Source organism: Heterocephalus glaber, unplaced genomic scaffold (genome assembly GCF_053883595.1).
Source record: "Heterocephalus glaber isolate CG9 unplaced genomic scaffold, H.glaber_assembly_v1.0 deba00001720, whole genome shotgun sequence".
Lineage (NCBI taxonomy): Eukaryota > Metazoa > Chordata > Mammalia > Rodentia > Bathyergidae > Heterocephalus > Heterocephalus glaber.
The window spans coordinates 12695063-12709571 of NW_028258433.1; the positions used below are offsets into that span (position 1 = coordinate 12695063).

Here is a 14509-nt window from a genome sequence, read left to right on the forward strand (position 1 = left end):
CTCTTTTCTTTTTTTGAGACAGAGTCTCACTCTAGTTCAGCCTGGCTTTGAACTCATTATGTAGCTCAGGCTGGCCTTAAACTCATGGTGATCCCTACCTCAGCCTCTCGAGTGCTGGGATTACAAGTGTGCATCACTATGTCTGGATTTTTAAATATGTTTTGTGCTGTTGAGAGAGTCTATTTAATTTTTAAAATAAAATAAACTTATTGACATTTTGAGAGGAGTGTGTAGGGGGGCCTGTTGAAAAAGCAATGACGACTTGATACAGAAGTTCTCAGCTAGATCATTTTTAGGATCACCAGGGGGCTTTATAAAAATGATCAATCTCCAATTCCCCTGCAATATATAGGATAAAAACCCCGAGGAGATCCAGAAATGTGTCATTTAAAAAAAAAACTACTCCTGATTCTGATGCACCTCCCAGTTAAGAACCACTAAAGGTAGAAAACACTGGACTTTGATCTGGCTTTAGATGCAATCTGAGATCTTTCCCTTTCTGAGTGAACTTGAGGGACCTGCTTTACCTCTATGAGCTTCAAATTCCTTGGATCAGAAAAAAAAGGTAGTAATAGTAATTCTACAGTGATAATGACATAAACTCTGAGCACAGTCCTCAAAAGAGAGTGCACTCTGAATAAATATTTGTTTGCATATTGTAGCCTTGGAAAGCCTGAGAGTCCTCACATTGTTCTCTAAGAAGCAACCACATTTCCCTGGCAGTTGAAGGCAGGGGTTTCATGGTCAGAGAGGTCTGAAGTTTAAGTCCAGCTCTGCCATTTATTACTCATTTGTCTTTGGGGAAATTAGTGAGTTTTTCTATGCCTGAGTGTTTTCTCTCCCGTGGGAGAACAATAGCGTAGTGTTTGGCATAGAATCAGTGTGCAATAAGATACACCTATGATTATTACTATTAGAACTGCATTATTCTGACATGTAATGCGCAGGTTCTACCAGTGAAACCTCCCTACTTCATTGTTACTAAATGGAACTAGCTATTCAGGTTCTGAATAAGGTGTCATACGCTGACATACATTGATCAATAGAACTGGTATATGATGTTCCTAAATTTTTGTTGAGGTATAATTACATACAATAAAATACAGTTCTGAAAAATGTATCCAACCATTTAATCTACATCCTTATCAAGAAACAGAACATTCCCCCTGACTCCAGAAAGTTCTTATGTGATCCTTCCTAGTCAGTGCCACCTCCTTACACCTGAAAGAGCAACAACTGTCCTGTTTATATCATCATAGATTAGTATTTTTTAGAACTTCATATAAATAGGATCATAAAATGTGTAGCCTTTCAAAACTGAGTTCTTTCATTGCACATGATATATTTGAAATTCATCCATGTTATTACATGTACTGGTAGTTATTCCTTTTAAATGTTGATTACTTCACTGACTCCACTAGTTCCATAAGTTATATACCAAAGAGTATCCTATATGTTCAATTTTTAAAAAAAGAAATAATAACAATTATAGATACAATGTTACCAATGAAAGGTCATTATCAGCTGGTGAAAGAAATAAGAATATATAACATGAGGACAGCAAAATCTGATATTCAGCTATTTTGTCATCTCAGTGGGGAAATGATAGACTGGTCTTTGGCAGGTTCATTCCAGTCTGGTATTTTCACATGGGTATCGGAAATTAAAATTGATACTACCCACATCATAAAATACCATAAATATGTTTTCAAAATATGGTGATGCTCATATTTGAAAACCTCCTTACGGCAGTAGTCTTCAAAGTACTTGCCCCATATAATGATTGCAGAGCAATATATTAGATCTTCTATAAAAAATGAGAAAGATGCTGTGCTTTACTATCATCAATAAGTCTACATATCAGAAATTCCTTGAAGGAAGATCAGAGTCAGAAATATGTTCCTGCCTCCTTGGCTTTTAGCATGTTACCATTTATGGCATTTACCCATGAACCAATGTATGGATTATGTAATCCAGTTTTAATTAAACCAATCATGCAAAAATACTTGTTTAAATTTATCCTGCAAAGAACATACAATGAAACCTACAATGCATCATAGTGAGGCAGATTAAGGAAAGAAAGAGGGAAAATTGAACCTTTTCTTCAAGGAAGGGTCTTCTTTGTCAGCTATGCTACGAACCCAATACATTAGCAGTCTAATCACACCTGAGAATTTGGCAGAAAACTTGATGTTATGAAGAAATATCAGAAATAGGTATCACTGAAGATAAACTTTTGCCGAAACTTATGCTGAGCCTTGAGACATTAGCAAATCAGAACATGAAGCCATGGTAATTAGCAAGATATTTAGAAATATTATTTATTTTAATCTTAATTCATTCTTTAAAATATTCTATTTTATGCATGTTTCAAAGTATGTACTATTTCATACATTAGATAATATGAATAAATAAATATAGGCACATTCATGTATATGTAAATAAATATATGTAATGTACATTGATTTATTGCAGGTGTTTATATATACAGGAGATAGTCAGGTACTTTACTGTGTAATAGGTGAACATCCTAGTGTAACATAACCTAAGCTAGTTCTATGTTTATTCTCCTCTATAAAGTAGTCTTTATTTCTGAACAGCAATGTGGAGACAAATGAGCATAGAGAAACATTTCTACTACTTAAACTTGATCTCTATTTCAACATAAAGATCAAGATCACTGTGTTTACATAATGTACCGTTTGGTCTCAAGAATTGTTCCTTATAGCTGTGGTTTCGAACATGGTTAAGTAATGTGTAAAATAGCCATTTCCATTAATATAGTGCCTTCTAGTGCAATGGAAAACATTTTTTGTAATATTCTTCCAGAAATTTGCATATTCCTTCACTCCTTAAATGTGTTGGACACTTACTAAGATGTTCTTCAATGTTTACAGTCATGTAAATTTATGTAGCTATGTTTTTCTATTTTGAATCTTAAATTTATTCCACCTCCATGAACTAGTTGGTTAATTTTACTGGAAGATTTAATGAGTGGGAGGAAGAAAAAATAGAAAATAGAAAAAGAAAAAAATAAGAGAAGCTTCAAGACATCAGAAGTGAAACAGGAATTATTTTTAAACGAATAATAGCAGTCGATGCTACCATAATAAGACTCTGTTTGTGTAGTGCTTTTCTTCCAAAGAACTTTGAGCCTTTTGTAGGGAAGCTCACATAGTGAGTCAGCACAGCAGGAGAGCAAAAACCACCACCTCGCAATTTGTTTTTATCAATAATTGCCTTTCTGGGGCTTATACCCAAGGTCACAGTTTAATTGCTCACCTAAGAAATTAGAAGGGGAATTTAATGTTAAGAGGCAAAAATAAAGAGAAGGGAAACAGATACTAGTAAAGGAGAAAGACCAAAGCAGACATCATGGGTTATTTTCCAGTTAATTTTATTTCCTTCTGGCACTTTCCACCTCTATGAGATTTAATCGTTTTCATCAGGTGGTACTTGAATCCCAACTTGGATACCAACTTAGTGATTACCTTCAGCCTCTTCAGAAGATTCCTAGTAATTTTAATTTGCTCTCCGTTTTTAAGGTGCTGATGCTGCCACTTGGTGGAATTGTGTTTATTCAAGAGACAAAGTATTTACTGAGAAATATTTTTTATATTTGCACATAATACATTATGCGTTCTCAATACATGTGTTTGTGCTCTTGTAATAAATAATCTCCATGAGTACTTATTATATAAGGCATATATGAGAATATTCTTAAAAATGCTGGCTACTTTTTGGGCACATATTGATTTGTTTCTGCATAACAAATTTCTACGTTTCCCTGATTCACCACTCTTAGAAATTAGGCCTTGTTGGACCCCACAGCTCATATTGATATATTTGGTCCGTGAATCTAGTCTATTATTTTTCATGCATTATGTGTTTAGTCTCTCCAATTAGTTTGCAATCTCTCGAGACACAAGCAGCACTGGTTACTTTCTTTGGGAGTGTTTACTCATTGGAAGCACGTCTTAACTGCTGAGATTGTATGACAAAAGACCTTACTACTCTTTTACAGGGATGTGAGCCTCATGTATAAAGTGCATCATACATTCTGATGGCAATATGGAGATTATCCTCATGATTCATTCATTCAATTAATATTTTTTATCTCCTACTGTATAGAAAATCCAATTAGCACTCAACAGTAAGACAACAATTTCTGACTTCATGTGGCTTCCCTTTTTTTATATAAAGAAGAGATAAGTGGAATGTTAAGTAAGTTAGTTTATTACTCACTTTTCCATCACTGGGACAAAATTCCCAACACCTGCAACTTAGAAGAGAACAGGTTTATTTTGGCTCATATTTCAGAGGATTCGATCCACGGTTGGTTGGCTCCAAGGAAAAATAGCATGGCAGAAGGACATGGTGGAAGAAATCCACCCAAACCATGGTAGTTAGGATGCAGAGAGAGAAAGGAAGATCTGGGGACAAGAACACACCCTTCCGGGTCACACTCCCACTGAGCCACCTCTAGCCAGGCCCCACTTGCTTTCAGCACATTCAGCTATTATTTATCCACTGATGAGTAAAGCACCCTGTGATCCAATTACCTTCCAACCCGGTGAGACTTTGGGGGACATTTGAGATCTAAACCATAAAAATTAGGGAGTACTAAGGACAGATAAACACTTAAAAGTTGGCATCTAAATAAACACCACAAAAATGGGGAGCAAGTCATTGAAGGATCTGGATGGAAAATATTCCCTGCACAACAGAATAAGTAAAATGTCTAAGGCAGGAGTAGTGACACCAGTTTGTTCAAGGATGAACCAAAAAGCCAGAAGGGCTAGGGCAGAGTGAGCTGTTGGAAATTGAGAATAGCTCACAAATGAAGAGATCTGAGAGTGAAGGGCCTTGTAGGTCACTGAGAGAACCTTGTCACTCTGAGGAAATGGGAAACTGTTTCCAGTAGCTGGGGTTGCAATGACAAGGTGGCACAAACTGTTATCTTACAGTTCCAGAGGACAAGCATTTGAGATCAAAGGTTGGCAGGGTTTATTCTGAGGCCTATGAGGGGAACATCTGATGTAGGCCTCCCTCACTGACTCTTGGATGGCCAGCTCCATATTCACAGGGTATTCTGTATATGAGGATCTCCAAGTTTCCTCTTTTTACATAGACACCAGTCGTATTGGACTAGGGATCTTAATGGATATGGTATCTTAATAACCTCACTTTGACTTGGTTAAAATCCTATTAACCCATAATAGAAGCCATTGGAGTTTTTCAGAAAAAAAGTTTATGAATTAATTCTATTTAAAAGAGTTACTCTGGCTTCTGAGCTGAGTAAGGAATCTAGGACATCTAAGCTCATATAATAATCCAGGTGAGAGATGATGATGGTAACAATAGAAGCAGGTGATGAAAACAGCCCATTTCTGGATATGCTCTGAAGTTTGGGCAAACGGGCTTTTCTGATGAATCAGATGCAGTGTGGGAAAAGGAGGCCAGAGTAACTCCTGGTCACCATTTTTAGGGTTGAGACAAAGAAACAGAACAAGTCTGGAAGCGAACAAAAGGAAGCACGGGGCATGTAAAACTTGAGATGCCTGTTGCACACCTAAGCGGAGATGTCAAGGTATATAGCTCAGCAGACACATCTGGAGTTCAGAGGGGAGGTCCTTTCTCACCCTTCGTGGATGCCAGAAGCCATGATGCTTCAGTGTGAATAGAAGAGAGATTAAAGAGCTAAGTCCCTGACTACTTGTGCATTTGGGGTTAGAGGATGTGAAAAGAAAACAGCAAAAGAGAAGAGCCAGAAAAGTACTAAGAAAACTGGTTGAGTGCTGAGTCCTGGAAATGAAGATTATTCACAAGATCCACACAGTCAAGTGCTGCTACAGACCAGGAGTACAAGAACTAAGAACTGACCAGGAGGCCAAGCAATGAGGAAGTCATGGGTGACCTTGTCAAAGGTATCGGTGGGAAAGGATTTAAAAGCCTGACCACAATGGGTTCATTTTGGGAATATTGGACCAGGAGGTAGAGACTCTGTGAGGAGGTCTTATTGTGAAGAGAAAGTGAGAGCTGGAGCGGTGGCTGGAGGGGAAAACACAGCATATTTATGGGTTGATGGATGCTGACTAGAAGGATTGTAATCGGAAAAGAAAACTGACGGAGCATGCAAGAGAAGAGCATTAATCATTCTAGAAATTGCTTCAGAATATCTTACAAGGGTTCGCATTGTTAATTGGAAATGAGATAATACTACTTTTTTGTTAGAGGATAAAATGAAATAATACATGCACGGTACATTGAAAGATGTTTGAAATTATATATACATATATTGCTGAAAATCATATATATCCTTATGTAGCTATGTGTACATAAACATATATGCTATGGTTTATTTTATAGGCTCCTACATATACATAGACCTTTTAACTTCAACTTACAGTCCCATGGTTCTGAAGAAGATGTGATATTGTGTATCTTTGTGGATGTAGCTACTTATTGATGAATAGAGGCCACTTGAGCAAAGAAATAAAAATTTTACAACTTAGGCAGATCCTGTCTCAAAATAGAAAATGAAAAAGGGCTGAGGATGTAACTCAGTGTAAAGGCCTTCGGTTCAATCCCCAATACCATGCACAGACACAGACACAGACACACACACACACACACACGCACAAGTGCATGCTTGCTAACTGTTGGCCTTGGGCATATTATTTAACCTGTCTTACTTTCCTAGGCTATAAAATGGTATAAAAATTCCTAGCTGTAAGAATTAATATAAGAAAATGAAAGGGTTCATATGAAAGTTCCAACATATAGTAGACATTCAATATACTTTTTCCAAATCACAAAAATTGAGTGCTTCAAATCAATCTATTCATCTCATAGCTTTCAAAATCACCAATGTTTTCCAAAGGTGCTCATTTGAACCTATATAATTTAAATGATTTTAAAATAGCAATAATTTGAAGAAGCCCTGTTTTCATCATGTTTTTGAATAATGAATCAAATGCATGGTGGTCTCAGCACTGAGGCTCTATTCTAACCCAGCACAATCTCATATTGAGAAAATAAGCATGTCAGCCTCTTATATAGCATCTAAGAAACAAATCTACATGTTAATGAGATGACCTATTCAATCTCTGCTACTAAAGATATTTATTAGTAGTAATTTTTGCTATGGAGCAACAAAATCTTTCTCCACTTCCCATCCCCTAGGGAACAATTGTTTCATTAAATTATGGCTGTTAGACTTATTGTTCAAGTGAAAAGATGGATTTTAGTGTTCTTAGAGACCACCATAGATATAGATCAAGGAATACGCAATAGCATGCCTGAAGATACTGGAGAAGAGAGCATACAATGATTTTCTTTTCCTTTGTGATACTCCTAAAGAGTCTGTATATCACACAAATAATCAAAATCAACTCTTACATGATGAGATGCTATACATGCATTCTAGTTTTAGATAGACATTTAGTTTGGATAATTTGAAACTTGAGAATTTGTTTACAAATTCATTAATTTCATCTAAAAACTAATAGTCTTCCCTGAATCATCACAATTGAGGGGTAAAAGCTAACATCTTACTAAAATGGTCATGGAGGGTATATACTTTCACATGGTTCATGTTTTATGGTGATGATAAGCAGTTTTTCAAATTCATCTGTCTATATGATAATTTTCTTTGATAGATAAACCACTAGCTTGAAAAAAGGCATGTCGACATGAACATAGTTTACTGATTTTGGGGTTTTTTTGGGTTAGATCTCCATGATTGAGCAGCTATCAGGAACTTTGATTTTACATCCAGCTTTAATAGTTTGTGTGAACTTTGGTGATTAAAAATGGCTATAATTATATTAATGAAATAACAGCAACAACAAAAAGCCTGTTGGGAGGCAATTTTCCATGGATCTCTTGAATTTCTGCACATCTTACAACCAGAGGCTCTATGTTTGTTCTGGACTATCTACCCAAAGATTTTTCTTTTCACATTAGCCTGGGAAGATAGAGATAGTGCCCCTCCAAGGTCCTGAAAGATGGAGATGGTGTCTCCCTTCTAATAAAGGACATGCATGCTATTGCCAAATATAACAGACATTATGTTCCTCTGGCACATTACTTACTGCCTACTACTTAGACTTTGATCTCCCTAAGTTCAGAGTTCCTTCTCTGTATCACAAGTCTCTGTGGGTGCAGCCACTTACGTTTCCATAGGGCAATTGAGGAACTGATACAAGAAAATGCTGACATTCTGACCACTTTGACTGCTAGGAGTAATGACATCCTTTGTATTCATCAGGATTCTCCAGAGAAACAGAACCAATCAAATATATAGTCTAAGTGGGGATTTATTAAATTGGCCTACATGATCAGTTGCTGGATAGTCTCACAGTGCTGTCTGCAGCCTGAAGACCTGAGCAATGAGAAGCTGCTGAGTCCAAGAAGCTGAAGCCTCAGAACCAGATGACCAATGAAGTAGGCCCATTCCAAGACTGAAGGACTGGAAGTCCCTGGAGAGTCCCTGGCACAAGTCCAAGTTCAAAGACTGAAGAACCTGATGTCCATGGGAAATGGCAGCAGCAGAAACATATACCTACTCAAGAAGAGTCAGGGTTATACAAGCAAGAACTTCCCTCTTCTCCTTTTTCCTTCATTCAGGCTCCTGGCCTATTGGGTTGTACCATCTACATTCATAGTGGTACAGGGATCGAACTCAGGACCTTGGGCTTGCAAGACAGGTGGCAGCACCACTGAGCTAACTCCCCATCCCAATCCTACACATTTTTGACAGTTGCATCAATTTATACTGGACTGGTATTTATATTACACGTGTGACCTTCCATGTAAATAAGGCATTTTCAGTCTTTTGATAGACTAGCAAAATTGTTAAAAAAATTTTAAAGACTATCTCCACTACTTATATTTTAGAGCTGGTGATTATCTACTACATTATCGGTTCTTTAAAGAAAAGACCTAATATAGATAATGTGAAATAGGATGAAATGGGGCAAAGTGGAAGGGGAAGTGGGAGGGGTAGGGAAAAGGAAAGAAGGGAATGGAATTAATATGAGAAAATGAAAAAATGGAAACAAAGTCTTTGTAAACAGGGAGGGATGGAGGGGTTTAATGGAGAGCAGGGGAAGGGGGAAAATAAGAACCAAGAGAGATTATTTAAAGGTGCAAATGTCCAATGATGAATGTCATTATATTGTATACCTAAAATGCACCAATAAAATAAAATTAAAAAAAGATTTTTAAAGTAAAAGGGAAAGACCTATAAGTTCATTTCTAAAGTCATAGCCCCTGGCTCTGTGTCAGATACACAAGAGGCACTCAATAAATATTTATGAAGCTAAAGTCAAATAAAGAATATCCTATTGAGTGTGTTTATTGAACAATCTCTTTTAATAAATTTATTTTATAATTACTAATCTTTAGTTTTACCTAGTGGTATTATTAATATTGTATTATTAATAATATCATATATGACATTATTGATATTTTGAGAATCAATAAAATTTGCCTTTTGTTATAATTTTATCAAAAAAATATTTTTTTAAAAATCTGATTATCAAGACTACTACATTTGCAAATGTATTTTGATTATATCCAGGTTCATAGAATACAACAGAACTGGCAAATTAAGATATTTTACTTCTTGCTGTGGTTTCTTCCTTATAAAATAAGGCAATTAGACAAAATAAAATGTAAAATCATGTTCAATTTCAGGATTTTATGTTTCTGTGTTACTGATTTCCAATCTTTCTCCTATGAGTTTAAAGAAAAGTAATGTTCACGTAAGAAACATTCACTTTTTTTTGCTAGTGATGAAAAATAAAAACAGAAAGCAATCAACTGGGACAGACTTTGTGCTATTCCTAGGTCTCACTGCTGTTTGCTGATCTCAGGCTGGTGTTCCCCCTCACCGCCATGGCAGACATTTTATCTCAACTGTGTTCTATCAGTTCTTCTGAGGTCTCAGGCCAGAATGAAAGCCAAAGGTGGAGCTGAAGCTTAGGACTGGTCCTCATGGAGTTTTGGTTGTTGTCCCTCACTCTGATACCCTTGGAATGAAGCTCTAATGCATTGTTAAAACTGTATTAAAAATATTGTAGTGAATGAAAAAGTTCAATTTTTTGGTTAGAGTTTGGGGCTTCCAGTCAGAAAGACTGTATATTCAGCCTAGAAATTAAATGTATGCCAAGCCTCTCTGTGTCTCCACGTAGGGATTGGGAATTGGAGAACCAACACAAGATAGCACTGACGTCTGACAATAGTCTTCTGAGAGTAATAAAGTCCTTTGTATCTAATCTCAAAGTCTCATGTCTTCTACAGCATTCATGAGTCTAACTTCTTAACTCACAAGTAGCACTGTATGAGGAAGAAATTTGATGGTATCTGCCATAGCCTTAGCAAAATGACAGCCACACGCTAGTTCATTTATTATCCAGATCTCAAGTAAGCATGCCAGAAACACTTTTGTCTAATTTACCCTCTCAGTGACATGGTGTAAATGCAGTTGAATATGGGGGCACTGGGGTGGTGGGGGAAAGAAAGAACCACAGCTGTGAGTGGTTGAAGGTTCTGAATGAAAGTAATGACTCCGTATCTGCTGGAGGTCTTGATTTAATTCCATATGTGCTTGGGAGATGATAATTCTCATAAAGATTAATCACTCCACAAGTGTTTAAAATCATAAAATAATGAGGAACTGAATCTAGCTTCTGGCCTCAGAATTCCTGTAACCTATCCAAAGGGTCTCTCAGAAGCTGCACTCTTAGAGGACCATTGCACGATTTCCATTACAACAAATGTTTGTTTCCTTGAAAATTGCATTTTAAGCTTTCAAACTTAAATCTAACTTGAATGTGCTGCCACTTTCTACAATAAATGCTGACATAGAAATTCAGTGTGATATTTAGACAAGTAATCACTGATATTCTACAGAGAAGGAAAGAAGTACCCAGGTTTTTGCTTTGTTAGTGTCTCACATGGAGAAGTTAAACTCCAGAACTTCTTCAGACCAAAATACTCTACTTTTATGAATTCCTTGTAATTCATGACACATAAGAGAGAATCCTGTGTATCTCTGCATGTATGGTGCACCTGCATGTACATTGTGCATATGTGCATGCACCTATATGCAGAAGATTGTGAAAAGGATATAGAAGAGGAAAACTAAAAGTGGAAACATTACCAAAGCTTCATGTTGAAGGGAATACTGAGTCAATGTTATTCTAGGCAGTACACACCAATTTCAACTTAGAAACTGGCAAGTTGGTTATATTTTTCAGATGAGCAAAGTGCATACTTTTAGAATGATGGAAGAATATTTCAACATTAATTTTAACATGTCTTTTTTACTGATGAAATATGCCAGGCTTACCCAGACTGAGCTGAGCCACCACTGTTTGATCTGGACAGAACGCTTCCCCAAGGGACCAAGCCACTCCCTGGTGAGCCAGCCTGGCCTTTGAGGAAGAGATGCTATGCTTGTGAAGTGATATGGAATGAACCACAAATCGACTAGATTTTCAGCCTCACTTCACATTAGATCATCTGGCAAACTTCACTACCCCCTTCTGAAGGCTACCGAACATCTGCAGCCAGCCCTCACCATGCAAGAAATATTTAATGTTGCAAAGCCTGAGTCAGGAACCAGCGACCTGGGTTTCAAGTTGACTTAGGCAACTTACTGAAAACTCTTTGCTTTCCTTTTCTTATCTGTGAAAAACATTTCCTCATTCTGCTAAATTTAAGATGTTGAGGGAATAAATTTATAATACCTATGAATCAATTTGAGCTCCTTTCTAGAATGATAACTGTTGGGGGCTGTGTTGAAGGTGCTTGTCTTGCCCAAAAGTCCTTTAATAAGAACTTCCCTGACCTCAACCTCTTAGAACTGGGCCCCAGCAAACAGCTCATTTAACGTGATGCTGAGTCCCTAGACAGTTAGTTAAACTGAGATGGGCAAGAGAAGCCAATCTCAAATTAAGTTGAACCTATTCATGGACCTCTCTCAGAAAATTGGAAGGGGACATTAGAGCCTTTGGAAAATCACTGGGCACCTGGGACTGGAAAGTGATGTAGAGCTAAGGTTTAGCTGCATGTTCTAAGACACCATCTTAAAAGACCAGAAAAAGTCATTATGCAAAGAGAAAGAAATGATCCTGATACATAGAGAGGAGCAGGGATGTGCAGCTGCTGGTCCCCAGAGAGTGACACTGGGAGGTATTTCCTTAGTTACTGAGCTTATTCCAGCTCCTCATTCCAGCGCTTCGTGTACCCTGGGTCTTCTTCCTGTCCTTGGAATCCAAAAGATAAGCCCATTTCCTTTCAACAAATTTACATTTTAGCATATGCTAGTTGGAGTGAGTTCTACTACTTGGAGCCAAATGATCCCCAAGCCTGAAATCATATACTCTGAGTTGCCTGTCTTGGAAATGCTAGCAATGTTATTGGCATAAAAAGACTCTTAACAAGACTTTTAACTTCTTTAAAAAAAAATTAAAATCCTTTTGAACAAAACACTAGCTCCCTGCTTATTCTTGGCAATTCTTATCTGGTAAGGGGTGAACCCATTTTGAAATGTTACCCTAACATGAAACTGAGCAGAAACTCTGAACAGGAACCCAGGGCTCAGCTATTAGTAAAGGTTTTATTTTTGTTAGAGCATTTCAAGATGACCATTCTTAAACTACTAAGTAGCTAACCTGGGTTTTTTGTCCTTGACAACTGCACAGCAAGTTTTGCATACACAGGTGCAGCTCTGACTTTACTCATCAGCCACGGTGGCCCACATTAGTGTTCATGTGGATGTCACTCACAGTACAGATGGCCCAAACCATGCTCTCAAGTGGGCCAGAAGAATTTGGAATGGAGACAGAAGCTGGGGGTGGTGTGAGAAGCTGGGTTATTGCTGTTCACAGGGAATCTAGGTGAATCGTGACCATGTCTGACAGACTGAGGTTGAAAGTGAAACTCTATTTAACCATCAAGATTTGCTCAACTGGGGACTGCTTATGATGGGAAGAAGCAAAGCACAGAATTTACTCATAAGTAGTCCTAGACTTGTAGGTGGAAATCTTTTCCTTTGTGGTATCTGCCTAATCACAAAAAGAATCAAAGAAGATCTCTCTATATTATATATAATATTTGTTATATAAATTATATATATATGGAAAGAGAGACAGAGTCAAGTACAATGTTTTTAAAAGATCACTAAATAAAGAGCTGAAATAGCTATTCTGAACTTCAATTTCCTTGTCATTAAAATATGGGTGTTAGACTACATCACCTCTAAGATTTCTTGAAGACATAAAATCAAATTATTCTTTTCCTTATAGTAGGAACTCTTTGGAGCAGGAATTATATTTTGAATATCTGTGGCCTCTCCCCATTCCCTCCTCCATAGTGACTTATTTTCCTAAATGGAGTGAGTGTCCCATAAACCTGGTGAGTCAGTACATCATCCTCTAAATTGCAGCACCGAACTGTCAAAAACTTCAACACCTAAATCACAAATCAGCCCAGAGATAAAAGTCCTCTCTCTGCCCAGTGACCCCATCACAGCAAGAGATTATTATTTAAAAATACTGTTCCATCTGCAACTTTTCAAGAGGAATGAGGTTCCCAAATTGATACATGCAAGTATGCTGTTTGTTGGGTGCTGACTACTGCTTGTGTCTCTTCACTGAAGACACAAAGTTAGTTGCAAGATGAAAGTGTCTTAGCTCTTCTTCAGAGGAACTTAAGGAGAATTTTGAGAAATTCACCTGACATCTTTCCTTCGGGGAACACCTGTCCAGCAGAGTAGCCACAGCAAGGACAGTCCTCCACTTCCCTGGCCTCCTCATCTTACCTGCTAATGCTGCCAGGTTGACCCGATATTTAAGTCCTCCCTCATTGAGCCAACAGCGAGCAGAGGTCATTCTTGGTGGAAAGTGTCAAGAATTGTGCCTTCCCTGGAAATGTCACAAGACTCCCTGGTGAAACAATAATGGGACATTGACTTGACATCCCTGCATCTTGATTCTGAGGACCTGTGCTTGGGGTGTGTGTTTACTCTGGTGCTTCCTGAGACCCTTGAAAACCTTCCCAGCCTTCAAGGCTAAGCTCTTATCAACAGTGCATCATAAATAAGACCTTTTGTTCCATTTTAAATGGTTGGGGGTACAGCTCAGTGGTAGAGTAAGTTCTTTGCTTGTGTCAGTAAGGTCCTGAGTTCAGACTCCAAGCACCAAAAAAAACCCAAAAACAAAACAAAACAAAAATTCATCTATCTTGAAGGATCAGTAAATTTTTAAGATAAGAAAGCCACTCCTTGAAATCTAAGACATAAACAAAGTTATTGGGAAGTATATAAAATGCCAAATGTAGCATATACTCCAGTGAATGGAATAAACTATAAAATAGCTACTCATTCTGTTAAGTGATGAGCGATATTTTGAACCAAAGTGACTTTGCATAAACAAGGATGTGTCTTTTTTTCTTCTATTTTATTAGGAAGGAAGAAAATAAGCACACTAGCAATAAG

General features: G+C 37.4%; 1 pseudogene; it reads right to left on the bottom strand.

The window, feature by feature from the left end:
- LOC147821717 (ankyrin repeat domain-containing protein 26 pseudogene) overlaps positions 1 to 13904 on the bottom strand; it is a 54993-nt pseudogene extending 41089 nt beyond the window's left edge.
- Between the last annotated feature and the right edge of the window lie 605 nt (positions 13905 to 14509).